This window comes from Lonchura striata, chromosome 6 (genome assembly GCF_050655825.1).
Source record: "Lonchura striata isolate lonStrDom1 chromosome 6, ASM5065582v1, whole genome shotgun sequence".
Classification (NCBI taxonomy): domain Eukaryota; kingdom Metazoa; phylum Chordata; class Aves; order Passeriformes; family Estrildidae; genus Lonchura; species Lonchura striata.
In genome coordinates this window covers 1,365,767-1,389,900 of record NC_140708.1, presented here as the reverse complement: position 1 = coordinate 1,389,900, position 24,134 = coordinate 1,365,767, and the positions used below count along the sequence as shown (strand labels likewise).

General features: G+C 45.8%; 1 long non-coding RNA gene across 1 annotated transcript; it reads left to right on the top strand.

Moving 5' to 3' along the window:
* LOC146766987 (uncharacterized) lies at positions 1–24,134 on the top strand. The gene is made up of 2 exons (XR_014956354.1): positions 1–7,433; positions 18,744–24,134. It is a non-coding gene; the product is annotated as an uncharacterized LOC146766987 (long non-coding RNA).

Here is a 24,134-nt window from a genome sequence, read left to right as displayed (position 1 = left end):
GCTGGCAGCCAGGAGGAGGGGAAAGAGGGGAAGGATCCTGCAGAGACCTCTGCAACAGAGCCATGGGGGAGAGAGCTCACACTAGGGACTGGATTCCGTGATTGGGGAAAAAATTAAAATCATAGCTTGCTGCTAGCAATTTATCTATCCCAGACTGTGCTCTTACTGCAGGACTTCATAAATAATATTTCATTTCAGGTTTCCAAGGATTGAGTAAGGAATTTTAAGGACCAGACTGAAGGAAGCATATTCTTATCATCGCTGTCTTTGATTTAGTGCTTTTTGTAAACTGCTGGGAGGTGGTGGGTTCAGGTACTATTCATAAATGCAGCACATTGAACTGGGTTGCGTTTAAACCCCCAGATTTTTTAGTGTTTTAGCTCCAACACCTTGGGACACTCTGAGGGCTCAGTTTTCAGGAACCCAGGTAACACTTCTGCATTAAAATGTACCTTAAAGTCAGATCTCTGCTGATAGACATTCTTGTGCTGGCAGAGTGATTTACCTCAGTGGATAGTCTGGTTTTTGGGGAGTAAATGGCAGCAGCTACAACTCTTGAGCTTTCTTAAAGTAATGGTGGAGAACTTCTTCACCTGGAAGAGAGGAGGCAATTCAGGTGGAGTCAGAGGGGCCATGGGCACTTGCACAAGCTGAGGATTTGTGTCAAACTCATCTTCCAAGTTTTCCATTGTGCAGCATTTTTTATTCCAAGAACTATCAGGGTAACTCCAGCTCCAGCTGCTGCGGAACTTAATCCAAGATACTCTGTAAAACTCTTCAGGTCTCACTGTCACAAGAGTTCTTCATTCCCACAGCTGATCAGGGGTGGAGCTTTTCTCCCTAAGTATCCTCAGGAGCATGGGCTGCCTCCACCAGCCTGGGAACAAGGACTGGGTCCATTCACCCACAGAATCCACAGCAGTGCTGATGCCTCCTCTGCAGTGGCTGCTCCAGTACTGGGCTGGTCAGATCCCTTTTACAGCCCCAGGGACCTGTCCTGCTAATGCTGTGTGAGCACATGGTGAAGAAAAGCATATTTCTATGTCTCACTGGGAATTATTTTTCCAATAGGATTCACACCACGTTTGGAATTCTGCATATGTCGGTTACTCGTGATTAATGCAAATTGCTCCCAGGCTGGATAAAGCATAATTGTTATAACCAAGAGAGCTGGGAGAAAGCACTGGGAAAAAAAGTAGACTGTCTTCCCCAGAGAGATCCAGGGAAATTAGACTAATAACAGAAGGTGTGTTGGCTGGAGAAAAGCTTAAAATAAAATTTGTGGGTTTTGCTTTCACACAATGCAACTGCATGTACATACATGGCTGTGTTGGGAAAGCTCTGGATGAATTCTGCCTGGATTGTTTGTCTCTGTCAGAGTCTGGCAGCAGCTTTGATGCAACCTGGTGTTGCATCTCATGTTGCATTTGTCATGTGAACACTCATGCATTAAACTCAAATATGCCTTTAATGAGTATCTGAGTGAATTAAAATAAAACACAAGAGCAACATAAGCCCAACCAAAATGAATTCACAAATGGGGAAAAGGAGGGGGAAGGGGAGAAACCGATGTTTGCAGTTCCTGCCACGGCTGTCAGATGTTCCTTTTGGTGACATATGTCAAATGTAGTGGCAACCTGCAGCTGAATGCATCCAAATCAGCAAGGGAGCCCTGGCTGAGTGCCATGGGCTGCACATCTGTGTGCCAGCCTGAGCCTGGGGGCACCTCTGTGTGCCAGCCTGGGATCACATCTGTGTGCCAGCCTGGGGGCACCTCTGTGTGCCAGCCTGGGATCACATGTGTGTCACAGCCTGGGGGCACATCTGTGTCACAGCCTGTGGGCACATCTGTGTGCCAGCCTGGGATCACATCTGTGTCACAGCCTGGGGGCACATCTGTGTCACAGCATGGGATCACATCTGTGTCACAGCCTGGGGGCACATCTGTGTGCCAGCCTGAGCCTGGGGACACATCTGTGTCACATCCTGGGGCAGTAGGACAGGCTGCCAGCTCTGCACAGGGTCACTGGTGTCACTCTCAGCCTGTGGGGTACCTGGGCCATTATCACTACAACACTACAGGTTTTTTTCCTAATAATCTACTGCCTATGTGGAGTTCTGGCATGAGGCAGCACAGGACAGTTTGTATGACCCTGGCATTTTTAAGAGTATCATCAATTTTCATCAGCATTTTAAAAATATTTTTTAAAATATCTTTTTACTCTGCTGAATACAGTCTGTTACTGGTTCTACTTCCAAAGGACTAACAGAAAACCCTTGATAGAGCATCCCTGCAGTTCCTGGGATTTGGTGCTACTCAGTAGTACAGTCTTGGTGCAGTTCCACAGAGAGTTTGTTCTAAGAATCATTTGGCAGCACTGGTGGTGACTTTCAGGAAGCAGGTCCCACTGGCTCTGCAGAAAGTTCCCAGTCCAGAGAGTTACAGCCTTGGGTCTCTCCTGCCAAGTTCCCAAATCTCTCTGTTCCTCTTCATCACTGTAGTTCTGAAAACAGCAACAACCAGTATTTGTATTTACAGCAGGGCCTCCCACCCAAGCCAAAGGGAGGATTCCCTTCTGCTGGTTGCTGGAAACACCTGGTGCTCAGCCCAGAGACTCCTCAGAGGGGCCGTGGGCAGGGGCAGCATTCTCACACCCACCACTAACCCTTCCAGAAGTTGCAGGTGGAAAGAGTCACCACATTATCTCCAAAACATTTCAGAACTTACAGAGTTCTGCCCTGGATAAGGTAATTCTTGTTTATGGATTTCTCTCAAATTAAATATCTTCTGCCATTTTCACAGCTAAATGTTACCATGATAGGCACAAACATGGAAAAAGATGGTATTCTGTTGTCTTGAAAAATTCTGACTTGTGTGATCATGGGGAAAAGCCAAGTCAGCCTAGAAGTGTGCTTCCTCTCTGTCTTGTCAAAAATATTCCTGGAGGAGGGACAATCACAGCTGCTTTCCAGAGACCTTGTATCTAAGGAGTTGGCATTCCCTTGGCAGGGAAGCAGAGGCCGGTGGCTTCCACAGAAACCCAGGAATCAAGTCAGGCTGGGGATTAGGGTTGCTTCAAATACACTATAAAATAATATTAACTCTGAGGCTGAATAAGCTGAGATGATGGACGGTTGATCTGAAATTATGGTTATGGCAAAAATTTGTTTTCATGCAGGGGGTACATGTTGAAGAACTTGCTATAATTATGGGGGGGAGTAATCAGCAGGGAGGAAGAGATTTGCTCAATGCAAATTTGTTCTTCTGAACCTACCAGAGTGGAAAAAGGACTTCTGGGATAATGGAAAAGATACGCTTCCTTTTGGAGGCTTCCCAAAATGGAAACAACTCCTTGGGTAGTGCATCCTAAGGGCTTGGCATGGGGAATCCAACACCTTCCTGGCAGCCCCTTCCAAAGCCTGACCACCCTTTCCATGAAGAAAGGGTAAAAGAATAATGTAGAACTTCACTTCCCAAAATCTTCCATCTTCTGTGGCAGGGGAAACCTCAGAGCTTTTACCAAACATTTCTGTTTGGTATTTGATCCATGCTTTGAAGTCCTGTGACAGGAGCACTGTTACACTTCCAAATGGTCTCCTGTTAAATTCACAGGAAATTTGGGGCTTGTTGCTTTGTGCCTAGCCCTCATCTGTCTTTACTCATCCACATCTCCATCAGTGCTGAAAGGCAAAGAACAGGAGAACAGAACCACACTTTGATGATTGCAAGAACTCCCTGGAACTCATGGGAGAGGCAAAATGATCTGTGGCAAACCAAGGAACCCAAGAACATGAGGATCCCGGAGAAGACCCGAGGGCCTGCCCAGTTCCTATCTCTAATAGAGGGGTGTCTTTCATGAGGATGAACATTTGAAGTTTGTTTCTTTTCAGAAATAGGACATTCAGCCAACATCTTTTTTTGTTTTATAATTCTTGAAGAATGCTTCCAAACTGTCACCCAATGCCAAAGAAAGCAGAGCAGTGTTTTCCATCAATCTGCAGGACATCTGATGGAGTTCAATGGTACAATCTACCTGTCCAAATTAACAGGCATCACACTTTCCAGGACTGGAGCCTCCAGAAAAGTTCATGCTCCACAACTACAGAGATATATGAGGTCTGGGAGGGAATTTTGACTTCTTTACTGTTACTGTTTTAGAGGTGCCTGGAGAATCAATTTAGTAAATGTCTCCAAACTTGCCTCTTCCCCCATCAAAGGCTACTTGAACTCCCAAGGCTGAAGCCCTGCTGTAATTCTACAAACTCTGTGCTGAGGTGAGGTTGCTCCTGGCTGGATTGTGTCCTCTTCTCGATGTGCAGGCTCAGCAAGGCAGAGGGGGACACTGAAGATTTCTTTGTGAGAGATTGTCGTCTGCTGCAGATCCTTGTGCCTCAGGCATAAAAATGCCAATTTCCCAACTGGCACAGAGGGTGGACATTTGAGTTTGCATGTGCTGGGAGACAGCAGAGGACTACATGATGAAAATCCAAGTAACTACTCGAGGGCTCCAAGCTGGGCAGTGAAGGAGCCTGGATGAGAACTGTATTTGCCTCTTCTGCCTGTGTTCCTCCAGAGTATCTCGTTAGTAACTTCATGGGACCAAGAACCAAACCACCTGCTGGGTGGACTTCCCTGGTCCTCCAATTTCCTGCAAGTTACCTTTAAATCATACAAACCTTGTGCATAACAGAAATAACATTACAACCTTAGCTGTATCCAGAGAGCCTCTTGGCCCCCCAGGCCTCTCCATGTCTCGAAGAGGGACAGCAAGGTTATATTTTTTGGAGGGATGACTCATATGCTTGCCATGGGCAGAGAATCAACTATTCCATCAACTAATATCCCCTGTAAGCTGTCCAAGCAGAAAAATTGGCTACAACTATAAAGGTAGCTGGTAGCCTGCCTTCTCTTGGAGGTAAGAGGAGTTGGAGACCTGCCACTGTGGGAGTGTGCTTCAAAAATAGGGACAGAAATGAGGAAAATGTTAAAGCAGGGAGTAAATGCCAGTTAAAGAGGCTGTTATAAACAACTCTGAGGGCTCACGAGCACAGGGCTCAGAGTTGACCCGAGAAGCAGATCTCTTGGTTGCTCATAAAAGGTGGGCTGGGCAGCCAGCTCTGCAGTAAAGTTCATTAAAAAACATATTTTCAACATTCAATTACATATCAGATTATTGTCAAAACAGGGAAATTTATATTTAAGTTTATGAAGCAATTTAATAGCATGGCTGTATCTCAGTTTGACTTCTGACGGAAGTGGGAATTGCTTCCTCTGTCTAATCTCAGGGTTTGCTTTTTTCCACACACCTTCCTGAGAAGTTGTGAGTATCCAACCACTGTGTGATCATTTCCTTCTCACAGGAAGATTTAGGAATAAGTCCCACAGCAGTGGCCTGCGAACAGTGTCCTCAGCTGAGCTTTACAGGGGGAGGGCTGGGGGAGAACAGATGAAATAATCCTCAGCACCAGCTCCTGAGACACTGAGGGGCAAAGGTTTTTAATTTCAATTTCTGAGGCTGCACCTCCTGTGTCTGGAACACAGACACACAGAGAGGAAATGCTTGGATCAGTCACACACCTGCACATTGACTATCCCTTAAGGAATCTGTCCCTGGCAGGGTGGGCAGCCCCTGGCACAGGGTGCCCAGAGCAGCTGTGGCTGCCCCTGGATCCCTGGCAGTGCCCAAGGCCAGGCTGGACAGGGCTTGGAGCAGCCTGGGACAGTGGGAGGTGTCCCTAGCATGGCAGGGGTGGCACTGGATGGGCTTTCAGGTCCCTTCCAATCCAAACCAGTCTGAGATTCTCTGCCTCCATCATCTTCAGATTGCTGCTGATGAGGTTGGGTTCACTGGGGTCTGAACAGCAAAGCATTTCATCCCTGATTTAGTAGGACCATCACAGGTGGGATGCCCTGAGCTGTGTTTGTGGTGTGAGACTAGCATGGGGCCAGACCTGCTGCTCTTGGCTGTGGGCATGGGCCTTGCAGCGCCTGACACGGCTGGACTTGGCTCATTGCTTCAAGCACCTTTTGGAAGGCATATGACCTGTTCTTTTGTGTGAAAATTTCATTTGGGGATTGTTTCCATCATAACTGGATTCTAGAACCAATTATCCTACAAATCTCATTTTTAAAAGTCATCATAAATTTTCTGCCTTTTTTTTTTTACATCCAGTTGTGTTTCAGCCTTGAGTTTTTCTCAGCTTTTAGTAATTTTTGTAGCTTTAACCTTCCACCTGCCTCGTTTACTTCAAGGCATGCTGCAAATGTCCCAGCCATAATGACTTTAGCAGGATGTCCCCCCTGTAAGCAGCAGTCTGCAGCAGTTAGACACACAGAGACCAGGTTTTAATCAGCCTTGACTGAAGACTAAAAATGATTCACTCCTGTCAGCATTGGGCAACACAACAAACAGTTCTCCAGCAAATCACTTAAGCAGAAATATGTTGGCATGTTTCTATAGCAACTAAGGAAAAATATTTCACACAAAAGTCCATCTGCTGCAACATAGAGGGAGATCTGGCCAAGGATCCTGTTAGAAATTAATCTTAATTTGCAAATTTTATTTTTGAAAACCTCACATAACCACTTTCCCAGAAAGACAGAATGTGAGAGGCAAGAGAATTGATTTTTTGATAGATGCCGTCAATTAATCACAAAGCTAATCCTTAATTTGGGAAGCAGTGATTGTCTGAGGCTGAAAACCCCCAGTGCCTTGGAGAGGTTCATCTTCAGGACTGTTTACCCACCAGGCTGCATCACACCATCTTGTACTCAGAATATTTGGAAACACACGGGATTTTTTTTGAGAGCTTGGTAGCTAGCATCCAATATATTTTTTTAATAATTTTGGTTTGATTTACTTGTAGAGAGTTACTCAAATTTATTCAACCATATAAAATGCTTTATAGATGCAATCAAAGTTTGGGGGGCGGGGGGAGGAACCAATGGGATAACTTGGACAGCAATGCATTTTATTTGATGTGATGTCAACACTTCAAAGCCTATTGGAGCTGTGCTTATGAGATCTGAAACATTTTATGGGGTGCTTGGTGTCTGTGCTGCAAACCATCTCCAGCTCGGAGATCTCTTGCACAACATCCACAGCCTGCTGCCAGCAACTCTTTCTTCCTTCCCTTGCTGCTTTCTCTGTCACCCCTGGCACTTCAACAGAGGCACAAGAGTAAGTTTTATAAAAGAAATATGGAAAAGCAACAAGAATGTCTCTTCCAGCTCAGGAGTGTGTAGCCCTGGGCCCAGGAAGGTGTTCCAGGTCTGCAGGGACTGTGTCCATGAGGATGGAAGTGCAGCTTGTGGAGCCTCTGTCACCTGGAGTTTTGTGTGAGAGGCTGGATCTGATGGAACCTCAGAAAGAGGGGTGATTTTTGTGTCTCATATCCTACAAAACAGATGGAGAGAAACTACTTGCTAACAGGTAAGTATGGAGTGCCAGGACATAAGGAATAGCTCCCAGTGCCAGAGGGCAGGGATGGATGGGATATTGGGAATTCGGAATTGTTCCCTGGGAGGGTGGGCAGCCCTGGCACAGGGTGCCCAGAGCAGCTGGGGCTGCCCCTGGATCCCTGGCAGTGCCCAAGGCCAGCTTGGACACTGGGGCTTGGAGCAGCCTGGGACAGTGGGAGATGTCCCTGTCATGGCAGGGGTGGGATGAGATAATCCCCAAGGTCTCTTCCAACCCAAACCATCCAGTGATTCTACACAAATTCACTCCTCTCTGAAATCCATTCTAGTTCTTCATGAAATGTTGTAAACAACCTCTCTCCAATTTATTCTCTGTGTAATGGTCAGTTTTCAGTTTAATATTAAGACTTAGTTTGGTGATTGAAGTATTTAAATCCTTTGCTTCTGATTTCATATTCTTTATAGTTTGTTTAAAACATTCTGTAGGTGATTTTCCTTGCACTTTTCTTGTGGGTTGTGAGGGGCTTGATGAAGTCTTCTGGGAGGGTTCTGTCCAAGTTTTAGGTATTGATTAGTCACCTACCCTTGTAAAAACTTGGATCTGAGATCCCTCTTTTAGCATCAATCATGAAACTAAGACCAGAGACCCCAGGAAGGGCTAAAATTCTCATTAATTTGATAGCCCCATGATTTTAGCCTTATTTCTGAAATAAAAAAAACAACAGATAGCTCCATTCTTCTGCAGTTCACCCATCACTGGGTCAAGTATCCAGTATGCAATGTATTGTAATGATATGTGCCAACTTTTCCGGAGGTTTAAAGTTTAGACCAGATTTTCTTCCAGAGTCAAAAAGTATTGAACATGACAATTTACTGATATTGTGTGAGCTCAATGAGCTTTTAAAAACTTTTTCCTCAAAAAAACCCCAGTTTTAAAGGAACAATTGGAGTCCTGGAGTGGAGGCAACATCATCTGACACGCTTTATTGCAGCAGCTGCTTATGTTGTCCAGAGCTGTTGTTTCTCTCTTTTGCTTTACATCCTATTTTTGCATCATCACCACTTTCCTTCAGCTGGACAGACCTGTGGGAAAGCTCTACCCAGCCTTTGGTGACACCTGGCACCAGCACCTGCCTGGCACCCGGGGACCAGGACACATTCTCCTGCCCAGTTCTCTTAAGTAGCTGTGAAGACAAGAACGTTCTTTCTCCTTATTCCTCAAATAAAGAGAATATTTCCTCAGCCCAAAGGTCCTCTCTCCAAAGCTGAACTCCAGGAAGGCCTGAAGAGAAGAGTTGAGACACATCAGTTCCTCCTGTGCTCTTCCCTCTGCAGCTGCAGTCTCTCCCTGGCCTGCACTGCCTGTGCCCCAGCCCTCCAGAGGTTTCTTTCCCATAAAGACATCCAGTCTCTTCTTGAAATGCAACCTTCCAGCAGCCTCTCCCTTCTGAAGGGCTCTGAGACAGAGGGGAGACACTCAGCTACCCACAGATCCCTGTCACCTGGCAGGAGACTGCTGAGATTTGGGACAGTGAGGGCAGTGGTGATGCAGGACAGGTTGCAGAGAACTCAGGGCTGTGAATCAGTGAAGAGGATGAAGCCACTGGCACAACAGGGCTTCAAAGATTTTCTTGTGAGAGTCTGTCTAGGAAGCAGCTTACCTTTCAAAGGAAATGGAAAACTATGTAGATAAAATGAGGCTTTTTTAGCGTCATTTACTAGTCCTGAGGAGTTTCGGGGAGGTTTAGTAGCTGCTACCATGAGCCTGGTGCCTGTAACCCACTGTGTAGGAGGGAAAGTAGCACCAATCCAGCTCACCCAGAGCTGGCTGCACCACCATGACAAAAATCTTCATTGTGCTGCTCGTGTGCCTCATGTGAGATCCATCCCAGCCCTGTGTGGCTCTTGAAACCCAAGGCATTGAATTGGTATTTCCCCACTCAGGCCCACAGGGAGCGACTGAGGGCAGGCACAGAGCTCAGAATCCCAATCCAGCTTTCCTGCCCACTTTTGAGGACATTCTCTTGCTTTGGGTTTGATACCAGTGATTCAGACATTGTTTGATTGCAGCTCTGATTCCTTTGCCCTGCCATTGGCAGTTCTGCTGTGCACAGCTCTCTGTCCCTCCCAGAGATGGTAAAAGCAGTGGATGTCTCGCTGGAGCTCTCATTCCCTCTTATCTCTTTCCCAGCCCTGGTCATGTGTCCTTTTTACCATGGCCAAGTGTCGAGTGGAAACCTTAAGTGGGCAACTTCTCCAAAGCCTTCCTGCCCCAAGGGACTCTGCCAAAGCACAACTGGGTTTGGAAGAAGGATTGTACCATAGGATTAGCATTTGCACATATAAAATGCTTGTGAATTCAGTCTCTTCTTAGTCATGATTTTGGCTGGTCTGATAGGATTTTTCTTGGGTGGGTACCAGAGCTGCTATTGAAGGATAGTTCTTGTTCCTTGGTTTAACTCTTGGGAGCAGCCAGAGGATTTCTTTATTATAGCATTACCTTTTCTGAAAATATTTCAGGATTAACATTTTCCATGATCAGTCTATGAAAAATTCAACACCAAAACAAACAAGCAAAATCCCAAACAATCAAACAACCTCCCAAACAATCTGGCTACATCTTTCATTTTGGACTTGTCTGGGCTAAATCCTCCTGCAGTAAAAATTGACATTGTTCATTTTAGGTAAAAAAACAGCTGGAATGGGGGTACATCAGAAACTCAAGGCTTCTTGCTCTGTTCCCAGTGGAAGGGCAGCTTTTACCTGGCTCAGGGCTTGCTCAACCAACATTGTTTCAACTTGCTGGATGTTGTACCTCTTGGTGGAAAGTAGAAAATAGGGATGAAAAATAATTTTTTTACTGAATCTGAATTATAAGCCCTCAAAATTTTTTCTGGCATGTTTATCAGTTTATTTCCCTTTAGTTTCTTTGCTCCATCAGTGTCTGAGAATGCTGGACATGGAGAGACAGAGTGGAATTGGCAGTTGATTTATCACATTGTTCTAAATTGGCTTGGAGTGCTGTGAAACACTTGCATATAATCCTTAGAGAGAGGATTGGACTGGAAAGACAGGAAAATTTTCCAAATATTTTTGTACATCTACCACATCTTTGCCAATCTCTGTGCCCCCAGTGTGTCGTGCCATAGAAGCACTCCAGCAATTTCTGCCTGCCCTCAATATTTAGTGCTTCATGACCCCTTATTAATTAGGATATTAATTTCCATATGTAACTCTGGAACAATGCCATGCTGGGAAGCATCTTTTTACACGTCATTATTCTGGGTTTGCTCACTGTACCCACCCCCTGATGCTGTTTATTACAGTACACATCAGGTAGAGATGGGGAATCAAAATTTGGATGGGAGAACAGGGATTTGAGGAGGGTTTATGTAGTGTCTGGCTGTTCCTTAAAATGCTATAGATCCATCTTTGTGATTTCTGGTTCCTGTATAGCAAATGATTTCCAAGCAGGTTTTCATTTTCGCTGCTGTGGTGATGTTTTCCAAGGGTGTGTGCAAGGGCACCCTGTGCTCACAGTGTTCACTAGGGGGGCACTCTGGGATGTGTTATTTGGTATCTATTGCATAGGGCTGGTTCCTTAAACAATGCTGGATTTATTTCTTCTACCTGAGCAGAGACAAGAGTGACTTCAGTACCAGAATAACAAGAATGAATATATAACCACCAGTGCATAATAACGAAATCCATAAGGAGATGGAGAGGGACTTTTACATATGCAGGTAGTGCCAGGACACAGGGAATGGCTTCCCACTGCCAGAGGGCAGGGATGGGTGGGATATTGGGCAGGCCCTGGCACAGGGTGCCCAGAGCAGCTGTGGCTGCCCCTGGATCCCTGGCAGTGCCCAAGGCCAGGTTGGACACTGTGGCTTGGAGAACCTGGGACAGTGGGAGGTGTCCCTGCCAAGGCAGGGGTAGAATGGGATGGCCTTTAAGGTTCCTTCCAACCCAAACCATTCTGTGAGTCCATGAGTCAATGTCCCTGGATGGCTATACTCACCACTATCTGACACCTTTCCCCAAAAATGTCCACAAAGGACACAGATGATGGTGTGAAAATCCCAGATCTTTTCTGTCTGCACAGTGCTGGCTGCTGACTCAAGGCACCAGCTCAAAGCAAACCCCCTTTCTCCACTGCAGGTTTACATCTAGAGGTGAACTGCCACCCACATCCCTGGGGATTGGGTTAATGGGGAATGCTGCACAATTTCAGCACCAAAACCTGTCCCATATTTCCTATGTCAACACAAACACCACTTTGATACCTCGAGTAAGCAGTGGCATCCTTGCAGTCAATGTGGTCCCACATGAATTGGGGAGGATCATCTATAGTCAGCCTTGGTGGGCAATACAATACTTGTTGAGTTTTAAACTTAGTTTGGCATGTTAGAAAGAGAATTAGGTGCTTCTTTGACTTTTAAGTGATCTAAAGAGGATTGTGCTTGATACAAGGTGGTAAGAATTATTCTTGGAGTTCTCAGATACTCCACATCTATTTTCATTCCTCATTAGCATATCCCTGGTGAGAAGGGTGGGGACACCAATTAAGAGGAAAGCCATTTTCCACAGTTGCATGGGACCTGAAATAAGCCATCTGCAGATTAAGCAGAACAATCTTGAGAGATTTTGCCAAACAAATTTTTCAGATTTCTTTAGCATTCTAGTCATGGCCTGTGATCGGACACATTTGCCAAGAATTCAGCAGAAAGAGAAAAATTACCCCAGGCCTGAAGGTCTGAACAGGGAGGTGGTTTGTGGGTTTCATGGGATTGCATCAGAAGTCTGATCTTCCCGGCAAAAGAGATTCTCTCTGCAAACAATGAATCTCCTAAAACCACAAGTGCCATGAAGTCAAGCGGCATGTGGCTTGGATAGCAGCAGGCCAATTTGTCAACCTCTGGTTCATTCGAAGAGAAGGAAACAATGAGTGGAAAAACATTGAGATAAAAAAGAAAAACCTCAGGATACTTGCTACAGATTAATTCTTCCAAAGCAGAACACAACCTTGCTTTTCCTCAATGTAACTCCCCTGGATTTATACTTAAGCAGTACTTGTAGATGGTCTCAATAATACTTATTTTTAAAGTAGGGGTATTTTTTGACTGGCACAGGGAGTGTTATTATAGGTAACCTGGTATTTTGTGGGAATTTCAATTTTGTTTCAGAATCCAGTCTAAATATTGTGATGAATTTCTAGCAGATAGTCTCAACAGACAAATACTCTTTACGAGGTGAAACTGCTGTTGTGGATCCAGGAGTGGATATTGGGCTGCTGCTGTTGGGATGCTGAGGATTTTGAAGCATCCACCCCAATCCTGCCGTGTCATTTGAATTTGTCACAATATATAAAAATTATTCTTTGAAGCAAAAATATTTTCTTTACCTACTAATATTAAATACACCCAACACCCTCCCTTTGCCAACAGCAGGATTAAAATAATTTGCAAAAGTATTTACCAGTTCTACTTAATTAATTTTTTGGCTTTGCTCTTCAGGAGATTAAAGATGGGACTTTAAGACTATTCCAGTCTACAAGAAGAAGGTTCTTTCTGCAGTACTTGTGGGTGAATTGTGGCTTCTTGAAGTCATGGAGATAACAAGAATATTTAGGTATTACCATAAGGATTTTGTGAAAGATGAACTCCACAGGAAAAGCAGAATTTCTCAGTGGCTTTGCTAAGTTGGAAACAGGAAAGCATCTTTTTATTCTAAAACAAAACTGAGTAATGCAAGTCACATTATTCTGCATGAGCAGCAATGATGATTTCAGTCTGGAAACTGAAATCTTGGAAGTCTCTCTTGCTGAACAGTCAGACTTTCCATAACTAACCCAGCCATTGCACAGGTGAGCATCACACTGCAGGTTCTGCTCCCAGTGCTTTAACTCAATGCATTCCTGTTGCTTGTCCTTGAATCCTCACTGGTGTTGGCAGTTTGATTTCAGACTGTTGGAGCCTTGGGCTAAACAGCGAGGCAGCGAGGCTCTGGCTGTGTGTCCTCACAGCAGCAGGGACACTGCTTCGGTCAGAGCCACTGCTCTAACCCCATCAGAGACACTGCTCTCAGCTCTAGGGTTGGCAAGGACAAACCAAAACAGAAAGTCCTTCTCTAACAAGCCAAAGATATCAGATAAATAGTCCCTGGTTGTAATTTTCCCTGGAAAGAACAGAACTAAGGTGTCAGCTTAGGAGCAAAGGTAGATCTGCAAACTATTCTCCTTCACTGCTTCAAAATAGCCACACTATGGAAAAAGATGGCAAGAGAGTGGGGAGTATCACTGTCTGACACTACTCTGCACCCCGAATCTTTTCCTCTTTAATAAAATAACTGTGAAAGCAAATCTGGAATCCACTGAGCAATGGGTGAGATGGTGGCCGTGATGCCAGGACTGGCTTGCTCCCTGTGCTGCAGCACGCGCTGTGCCCTGCGAGCGCTCAGTCCCAGCTATCGGCAGGGACACCCAGCCATGACACAGGGCTTGGGGGGAACAACATGGATCTATCCCTGGGCTCCCAGACACACCTGGGGGGTGTGAACAGAAGTTTTTATACAGCAACTCAGGAGTCGGGGTGTAGGAAAGTGAACCAGTGAGGATATGGAAAGGGAATATAAGGTGAAGCAAATCAGGTAATATGGGAGGGGGTAATACACAGTAACAAATGGGGTGTGGAGGGCAAAAAGACAGACACAGAACTCTCTGGAGAAAGGGGTAGGGATAGGGAGGATTGACAACTTGGAAGGGAGGAGGTTAGGGAAGGGCTTGGGAAATTTAGCAGCTGGGGAAGAAAGGGGATTAGGGAGAACAGGGAGCAAACATGGATTCAAAGCAAAACACACCACAACACCTCTAGGTTACTCCAAACCTCTGAGGCCCCCACATCCTGAATTTGGTGCAAACTCCCACACAGGCTGGTACTTGGCCTCACTGAAGGGCAGACCTGGCCAATAAGAGCTAAAAAGTTCCATTCTCCAGCAATGGGCTGTGACAGATTTGTGCACTCCACGTATCAGCACTGGGGGACAACATGCAACCACTACTGGCTCTGGGAAACCAAGCACAGAATTCCTGCCAGCTTGAAAATTAATGCTTGAACCCCTGTGAAAATCCAGTAAAGAAGCATAAGAGGTTGTAGCCAAATTTCTCTATACATTATGTTTGTTATTTAGTTCCTACTTAAATGATAAGTCACACACTTTTTAGCAGCCCAAGGAGAATGGGATGAGTCAGTGGAGGGCAACCAGGGGCTGTCAGACATAAGTTCAGTAGCAGACTGGAGATCAAGAGAAGCCAAATGTGGAAAGTACAGTGGTTTATATACAAATACAGGCATAGGCCAAAGGTACAGGAGAAAAGTGCTTTAAAAGTCACATTATCTTTGGGTTGCCCTGTTAAATGTTTACTTTCACTGTAGTTGTAGGCAGCAGGATGACACCATAGAACAGGGGTTTCCTCAGTGTCCAGGGTGGGTCTCTGTTGTGCTTTTCCTCCTGGTTATTGGCAGAAATGGATGTTTGCTGCTTTTCCTCTTATCCTTTCAGATGCAATAAAGCGCCCAAACCAAAAAGCTCCTCTCCTCTGTGCAGGACCAGAACTTCTGGCTGGGGACTTGGGAAGGGTTTACATGGGAATAGAGAATAACAAACAAACAGCCTGGCCTGGAGATCCCAGGCCATGTTGGGCACACCAGTAGAAAAACTGGATGGATCATTATCAACTGGACAATTTGGTCTGGGCAGCTGAGACAATAACAGATCAAACCCTACAGTGCTGCTGCTTGGCCCTGAGAGGAGTCACCCAACAGTCCCTGCCCCCCATTTGGCTGGTGTTGAAAACAGACATGTGGCAAGTTTGTCTGGGAAGCACTGATCCCTGTAAACTGGCCCAGTATGACTTTGTTACTGAAATCTGAAGTTACCTGCCCCTGCAATTTTTTAGGGAATGTGTGCACTCCCTTTCTCCATGCCATGATAATGGAGGCTGAACTTCTGCCTTGAAACCTTCTCTTTCCATATTTTTACTCCCTTATTTAACTCCCAGTCCTTCCTTTCCACATCTATTTCCAGCACCAGGCTCTATCCAACCAGAGCCAGAGGCATCTGATTTACTAAAAATCCAGTTATGAGCAAACATGGAACAGACAGGATCTGTCATTTTTTCCACAGGGCGTAAGCCACGTCTAGTAAGAAGTGAAACTTGAAGCTAGAGTTTGTTCAAAAGATAAAAGGGATGGACCCAGCCCAATTAAACTTGAGATGGCTCGAGAAGTGTCTACCCACATCCCTGTAAATCATGTGGTTTGATAAGCCAGCACAGTGCAAATATCCTTCCTTCGGGCACCTGCGAGTGCTTTGTTTGGAGCCCAGCAACTCCAAAAGCTGCTCTCAGATAGCTGCGTTCCTTCCCTTTCCTTTTTCTCAGGGAAAAATTTGGATTGGCTCGCTCTTTAATTTAAACCATTTGCCCATTGCAGCTGCTTTCACAGGCACAAGTGTCTGGTTTCACAAGACTCTCCCAGTCCCGGGTACCTGGTGGAAGTGCAGGAGCACACGGGGTGCGTCCCTGGCTGCAGCACACCTGCGGCCCCAGTAGTTCCCTCACTCATGGAATGTCAGGTGTGCTGTCCATGCTCCTACCACTCACACTGTTCTGACTGAGCTTTTGATCATGATTTCTCTTCAGGAACTGAGTAGAGAAACTTGAGACAACAAAGATCTCAAGGAAAACCAAATTATAAACTACAATAAGTTTGTGGATGTTCAAGACCCACAAATGTTACGGTACAGCTGGCCCACATACAGAGCTCACATGGGTGGTGGTGGAATAGTGACAGGTTTCATTTCTTTGCTTTTTGCCAGGTGTTTGTGAGCCACTGATTTAGGACAAGACTTACACTGTAATTTTTCATGAAGCACCTTTGGCTCCTTTTCTGTTCTGTCCTCCTGATTCCCATAGTAATGAAATCATCTTCAGAAGTGTGGGGGTTTTGCCTTGTAGTAAAGCTCAGGACTTCCTGAGTGTCACATATACCCTCACAGTAAACATCTTATAACCCAAACAGACAAGAAAATACTCTTTATTCCATTTACACAGTGTTCAGGCACCATGAGAGTGCAGCTTGTTGAAAGGTTTCAGAAACAAAACCCAGGTGTGGAGCCTTCCACAGCAGCTCTTCACTCACACCCCTTCTCCCAGAGCATGTTTTGATGTTTTGTTTGCATCCCTTTCCAGTTCTTGGTGCAGAAAGATAAAAAGAGTGGGATTCACCTCTCCTCACTTCAGAAATCTGCAAGTTAAGAAACCAGTCTGCATTAAGTGTTTGGGTTCCCTGCAGAGCTGGAGCTCCTCTCCTGGGGGTGATTCCCCTCTCCTGGGGTTAAATCACCTCTGCAAGCACTCACTGCCAACAGCACTGAGGGACCAGTGATGCCTGGGACCTGTCCCCTACATGGTGGGGGAGTGATGTCATCATCAGGACACGAAAGGCTTGTGGGAATTGCCCATTCCCACAGGAGCTGCTGCCCTGGGATTTGATGATTCTCTGCAGAAGGGTTCCAAAGAACTGTCCTCAATGCCCAGGGGCCATCCCAAACTTTGCACTCATGGCCATTTCATCAGCAATAATGTTAGGTCTGGTATTTTGCCCTTACCTCTGTTCTCTCTCAGCTGGGGCTCCTCTCCAGGCTGAGCAGCCCCAGCTCCCTCAGCCTTTCCTGGGCATGGAGATGCTCTGGGCCCTTCTTCATCATCTTTAAAAACAATTGCCTGAAAATACCATCAAGAGAATAAATAGTCCCTAATGCAATTAATTTACACACATACAGGTGACTGCTTTCAAGCAGTAATTGTTCTCTTGGGAAAAGCTTTCTTTTTCTTCGGTCTTAACATCTTGTTGTGAATAAGTAACTCAGAGAGAGAAAAAAATGTTTAACAAAACTAATTTGCTAAGCAGTGTATATTTAAATAGTTCTTCACAAACATACAGTCAGATATTTCCTCCTCTTATGATTAATCACCCTGTGAGGGGAGATTGTAAGGACTAAAAAAACCCATCAACTGGTCTCACCACAATCAAAGGTATAATTTCCCTGAAACCAGGATTCTACCCTTTGTGTATTGACATGAAGACATTATTTAATTGCAGTATTTAATGCCAAGAAGATTCTAATTAAAATGATCTAGCCCTATTTTTTCCACTATGAAAAATAAAGCAGAAAAAGGAAATACAGAAGAGAAAACTGCAAAAGGAACAGGAAAGGAAAACATGGTTTTGGCATATTTTAAAGAATTTTTCTAGGCAGCTTTAGTGAACTTTACCAAATTCACACAGTCAGATGAAGACTTGGGAAAAATGCAAAAACTAAGGTGTTACAGTGAGCTCATGGGCACTCTATTTCCCTTCCCCGGGACCCTGTGACTCTGATCAAGATAACCCTGGACCCCTTCCTGCCCCAATGGGGTTGGGGGAGAGCCAGGGAAGCCCACCCTCTCCAAAGTCTGTATAGACCCCTGACATTTCCTGTTTGTCCTCTTGTGCCCCACTCTCCCCTTGGACACCACAGAATAAAGAGAGCTGAACCAACATATCTGGGGTAAGAGCCTCTTTTGGGAATCTTTGCCACCTCCTGATATTCCTCCCCTTCACAGCCTGCTTACCTCTGAGCTAGCCTAGGATATTTTGAGGGGCTGTGCAGGGGGGGAACATCAGTAAGGATCTGAAAGTCTATTCACTAGAAATTATGTACATGATCACCTGCTAGATGGTGAAGTTTGTGTCATGAGTACTTTCTGAAATATTGATTACAGGAGGAAAAAGGTGTACACTGGTAAAAACTACTTATCCTTTAATCTGGCTGATTCAGTAAAGAGTAAAGAAAGAGGACAGCCCAGTGCCAGATAAGCAGTGCAAAGCCTATATCTGATCTCAATATCCAGGAAAGTGTTCTGGAGGTTCTTCTGTGACTCCTGAAGAGCTTCAGTTCACAGGCAGCAAGCATTTTATTTCATAATAATGCACCTCCTCTCAGTTAACTCAGTGTATCAACCACCAGATGCAATAAGTTAAATTCCAAAATATTTTCTGTCTCCTTTTTCTCCAGAACATTTTGCTTTACTTTCATGTCCAAAGCTACAGAGATGCTTTGCCCACTCTAAGCTCAGTAGTAAAATTAAAGAACAGGATATTTAATCCTCTTGACATTCACGAATAATTTGGGTTTTTTCCACGTGTTGTTTTCCCATTAGAATATGAAAAGATTATTTTTTAAAAGATTTATATCTGTATATTTGTATATTGGCTAGCAGTGTCTCTTCCCAAGTATTCCTGCGTGGAGCTGAGGAGACAACAGCTGTGGGGAAGAGCTGCAGACAGGAGATGAAGCAAATGACATTGTCCAACTACCAGTGCCAGTAAATTTGGATACAACCAAGACCCTCCTGCTCATGGATCTGGGGATAATTTTACAGTCAATAGAAGCTGCAGAAGCTGAGCATCTTTCAAATTGTTGCCTGAAGGTGGGACAAGGGAGGTTTTTCTTCAGAAGTGCCTTAAATGTTGGGTCTTAATCTGAGCTGATGTCCCTTGGCCCTTGCAGCCTTCCCTGCTCCTGTATTGACCCTAATGAGAAGCTGAGATGTTTGCTGTGAAATTTCATCACTGAAAGAATCTTGAAAGTGTTGAAATGCTGTGATCCTTAGAAAAATCTTTGCGCATCTTTGTAATTCTGTTTTCTTGACATTTCTATGTTTTTTATCAGAAGGAAGATACCAGGAATGTGCAGTCTGTGTCCATGGGTTTCATAAAAGTCTCTGAAGAAATGCTAGAGGGTGTCAAGGCAGATACACTGTTAGGCTCTGTTAAGTCTGATTTTCTTCAATATCAGCTGAAGCTCTGATTATTTCCTTTCTCTAACCAAAGGGCAATGTTATGAACAAAACAGACTGGCTGGGACACTTGGCTCGAACTAAGTACTGACATTGAAATGTTAATTAGCTAATTGCTCCTGGGAATCACCTACACCCCCACCCACACTATGACTGGGATGCAAAATAATCCAGTGGAATCATGGGAGGGGGTTTTGGGGATGAAAACACCCCTAAATGGAAAAGATGGACACAGTGGAGGGGGCTGGATGGGTGTGCTGGTTGGGGAAAAGGGAACACCATCCCTGGTCTGTGTCTGACCTGTCACCATAACCTACAGAGGACCAGACTGGACTGGGCTGTGGGAAGCAGGCACAAGGAAAACAGACACTCTTTCTGGTGTTACCAGGAGGGAAGGAGAGGGATAGCTGCTGCTGGACCTCGGCAGCAGGCTCTGCACATCCCCCCACCCTGTGGCTACCAGTGTGCCAGGAGGAAAGGAGAGAGGATGGTCTGCTGATTGGGACTTCAGATACAGACTGGACACCTCTTCACCTCCTGCTACCAACCAGTGTGCCATGGAGACTCCAGGGACAGACTCTGTACGCCTTCTCATCCTTCGGCTACCGGAAAAGCTACAACACCCCCCTGCCGAGCTGACTTTTTAATAAAGAGCTGAACATTAATAAAGGCATAAAACCTGTTCATTTCAGTCAATAGAAATTAAGCAGACATTCCTATTAATACAACTGTAGTGTTTCCATGTTGCCAAGGTTTTGTGTGTATAAATGATGACAAAACAAGCACGTACACTGAAAAGGGCAGTTCAGTACTAGACAGGGACAGACACCACGAAAAGGTCTCCCTGGTGTAGGTAAGTAGTCCTTATTTAAAAGCAAGTTTTATTTGGCTGGTGTGCAGAGCTCCATCTTCATAAATGTTTAATGCCAGAGCTATCAAAGCTTCCTTGACCTTGTGGTTTACGGTAAATGGGGAGAAGAAAAGGAGCAAGATGTTCCTTTGTAGAAAATCAAGCTTAGAGAATATGGCTGGAGCTGCAAATTTTTCACTGTCATTTTAGAAACTTTGACAGAATTTTATTAAGGTGGAACTTTTCTAGAACATTCCTGAATCTCTACAACCAAAGACTTGAGAAGATATACATGAGTGTAAATCCAGGATCTTCCAGGGGACTCTTGAGGTGGCCCCTGTAATGCAGTGTGGAAGAACAGGACAACCAAAGTGGTGGTAGAGACACAGCAAGGCCAGGCTCATGCCACAGGCCAGCAACTCCTGTCACCTTCCACACAAATAGGTTCTAAGGTAAATCACTTCAGTGCAACTTTTTTTCTTAACGTTTTCTCTCCCTTTGCAGAGGATTGTAATGGAGTGTGTTGAGAGGCAGATCTGGCTTGGTCCGTGCTTCAGGTGATGGGGGGCTTTGCTTTCTAAAGGTTTGTTTGGAATGGTGAGTGAGAGGTAAATAATTGCCAGTGGATGTTAAGCAAGAAAGGGTTAGAGCCACATTTTTGCATATCCCAAATTCTTTGAGGATAGAGTTAAAATTGCTGACAACTTTTGGAAATCTGTTTGCAAGTAGCCTCTTCCCATTTCCTTCATCGCTCTTTATATATCTCCATGTGTCACCTGCCCACTGTGGTTGTTCCTGGAGCAGGAGAGATGGGAGATACAGAAGGGGGCACAACTGGCTTCCAAGGGGAGCAGAGTCCATACCAACTTAGTGATAATGAACCAGATGATTCCTAGGGAGACCAGACTCTCTTTGAATACCTGAACAGGACCCCACTGTGTATTTTAACATGGGAGAATTGGAACCCCAGCTATTTTCTTGCTCTTTTTTTTTTTTTTTTTTCCCCAGAAAGGAAAACAAAAAAAAAAAAAAAATCTTTTTACAAACCGGTGGCAGATTTTAAGTTTTCTATTCTGGAATAAACTGAAGCAATTGTTTTTTAGCCTGCCATATTTCCAGTTATGAAACTGTGTGTGGTCCGTACCAGTGCTCACCACCAGCGAGCCCTTAATTGTGGGTTTCATTTGGGGCACCTGCATTGTGGGGGAGCCTTTGAGGGGCGGGTGGGACCCTCCCAGGGCTGGGGACCCTCCCAGGGCTGTGAGCCACATCCCCGGGCTGGTTCACAGGCACAAGGATGTGCCGGGCATGCTTGGAAGTTCAAGCTCAGTGAACTGAGACCTTGGAGAACAATTGCCCCGGCTGGCAGCAGCGTCCTGGGAAGGCCTCTGAGTCTGCCCTTCCTCAGAAACGCCCCAGCCTCTCCCCAGCCGCCCTCCCTTCAGACATTCACAAGTTTTCCTGACAAAAGAGCAATTACAACCTGACAGCAGCAGCTCACAAAGAAGATGGGGATGACCCTGAGGAGCAGTTTCTGTGGCTCAACACATGGCCAGTCACCAACAAAGCCGGCCTGCTCCCATTTGATCCCAGAAGAGCCTCCCAGACTGGCACGCTTGACCAAGAACTGGCTGGGTGACTCATTCGTCTGGCGGCTCTGTGATTCATGAGCCTCCAGGAGGAAGGGAGGAGGGAGGCAAAAGCTTTTCAAATCTCAAGTTAAATGCAAGAGAAGCACATTCCCCACAAAGCAGATGCTCAGCTGTGTCCAATTGGTGCCGGAATGCCCACACAAAGCCAGGGCAGCAGTCCTGGTGTGATGCAGGCGAGGCTCCCGGGCCAGCCGTGCTGGGCCTGCACCTTCCCAGCTCCGTGGTTTGGAAGGCCTCGAGTGTAAAAACAGCAAGAGCTCCTTACGTCTTATCCTTGTGTGCTCTGTGCGTCCTGGCCCTGGGATTTCCCCAGGAACGTCCACTCGTGAGTGCTTTGGCGTTGACATTGAGGGTTTTGACCTGATATTCAGGTCAAAATACCTCAAATGACTTTGTCCAGTTGAAATTAAACTTCTGGTCTGCACTAATAATTTTGGCTCCCTGTATCTGTGAAGTATGTCCCCAGGCAGGAGTGCCATCCTCAGAGGTGTTCACAGGAGGCAGAACCATCTCCGCGAGCACAGAAGAACCTCACCAGCTGACCTGACTGACCATCTCTCTTCAGTGACAAGGGACAGAGGAGGAGAGTCCAGCATTGGCATCAAGGAGGGACTTCCCTCAGTGCTCTCTGAACCCTGCCAGGAGCTGTGGGTGGTGCAGAGTGCTCACTGGAATGCTGGAGCTCCCAGCCACCATTCCCCTCCCAGGCAGCATTTTATTTATTGTTATTTGATGCTTCAGACATATGGGTCAAAATGCTAAATTATTTAGCAGCTGTTGTCAAATGGATTTTAAAGCAATTAACAAGTGCTAAAAATGGGCAGCTTGCTCTCTCTCTTGGATTTTGCCAAAGAAAGTGCCTGTTTTCAGTTTGTTTGCCAGCAGTTTGTGCCTCCTGCTGCTGTGGCCACATCTGGCCTTGGAGCACGTTTGTCTCTCAGTGAGTGCCAGCTGCCTGAACCAGCGCCCAGCTGGCCTGGGTGGGAGCCTGGAACACCCTAGTGTTACTTTTTTTTTGCTTTTCTAGTGTTGCTATTGTGGTCCTGGGCACCCTGCATCACCCACCTGCCACAGCTGGGTTCCAGCACCCCACATCCATGCTGGGGACACAATGCAGGAGCTGCTAAAGCCCAGCACCAAAGGAGCTTGAGGCCTTCCCTCTCTGGGACCACCAAGACAGCTCTGAACGATCCAGGTTTGAGCTTTTCCTTTCTGTGTTGGGGAAGGTGGGAGGGCCACACCTGGGGTGGGGAGACCTGCAGAGGCTGCACTGAGGTGTCCAGTTCACATGAGGTGTCCTCAGCCATGAGGGTTACCTGTGTTGACCTGGGGAAGGGGACATCGTCCAGGAGATGATGCCACTCAGACCCCTGTGAGATACTACAAAATGAAAATCAACTCGGAGAACAAAGGCTCTGGATGAAGTTACTGAGCTGGGGTCACAAAAAATCCAAGGTGCTGTGAGGGTGTAGATGTGTCGAGCCTTCCTTCTCAGGGGTTTTGCAGCTTGCCTCAACCAGAAATGCAGATCCTCTGTGGTGAGGGAGTGTGGGATGTGCAGTTTGGAGCCTCCCGAGGCGCTCAGCTCCACGAGATGAGAGTGCTCAAGAGCATCCTCTGGCCACATTCCAGAGCTTCGGCACACAGGGCAGATTTTGGCCACCAAGCATTTGTTTATCTCCATCTCCACAGCCAGGGTGTGCTTTGTCCAGAGTCAAAGGGAAGGTTTGCTTCTCTGTGGAGTTTGCGATCACCCATAACAGCAGGTACTTTGCACTTAGTCCCAGGTTTACAAAAGCCGGTACTTTTCATTTAGTCACGGGTTTAGAGCCCCCGCTGCCAGCCCAGCTCTCGGGCATGCCTTGGTGGGACGTGCAGCCCTCTGCCAGCTCCGGGGAATAGGGCAGGGGATGGAACACATTCAGCCGAATTTCTGTTTCTAAAAAATGCTGCACTAGGCAAAGGATTTGGACCTGAATTAAAGTGGTGGACCTAATTTTAGACAGTACCTATGAATGAAACTTGAAACAAGCTGTTCAGGAAATACCTTCCTCTGCAGCAGTGCCAGGGAGAGTATGGGATTTAATGCTAAATTAGCCAGTGCTGATGAACAGGTTACTGTGAGAATACTTCTTCTACTTACAGCTAAATAATTTTTTTAAAAGAAATCTTCATTTCTACATAGATATCCATGTGCTTCTGCAAAAGCTGCAGATCTCAGATCTTTTCCCTCCAGGCAACAAGAGCCTTGTCTGCATCGGTGCCATATGTCACCTTTTGCTGCATGTTTGCCACCATGGCCCCACACTG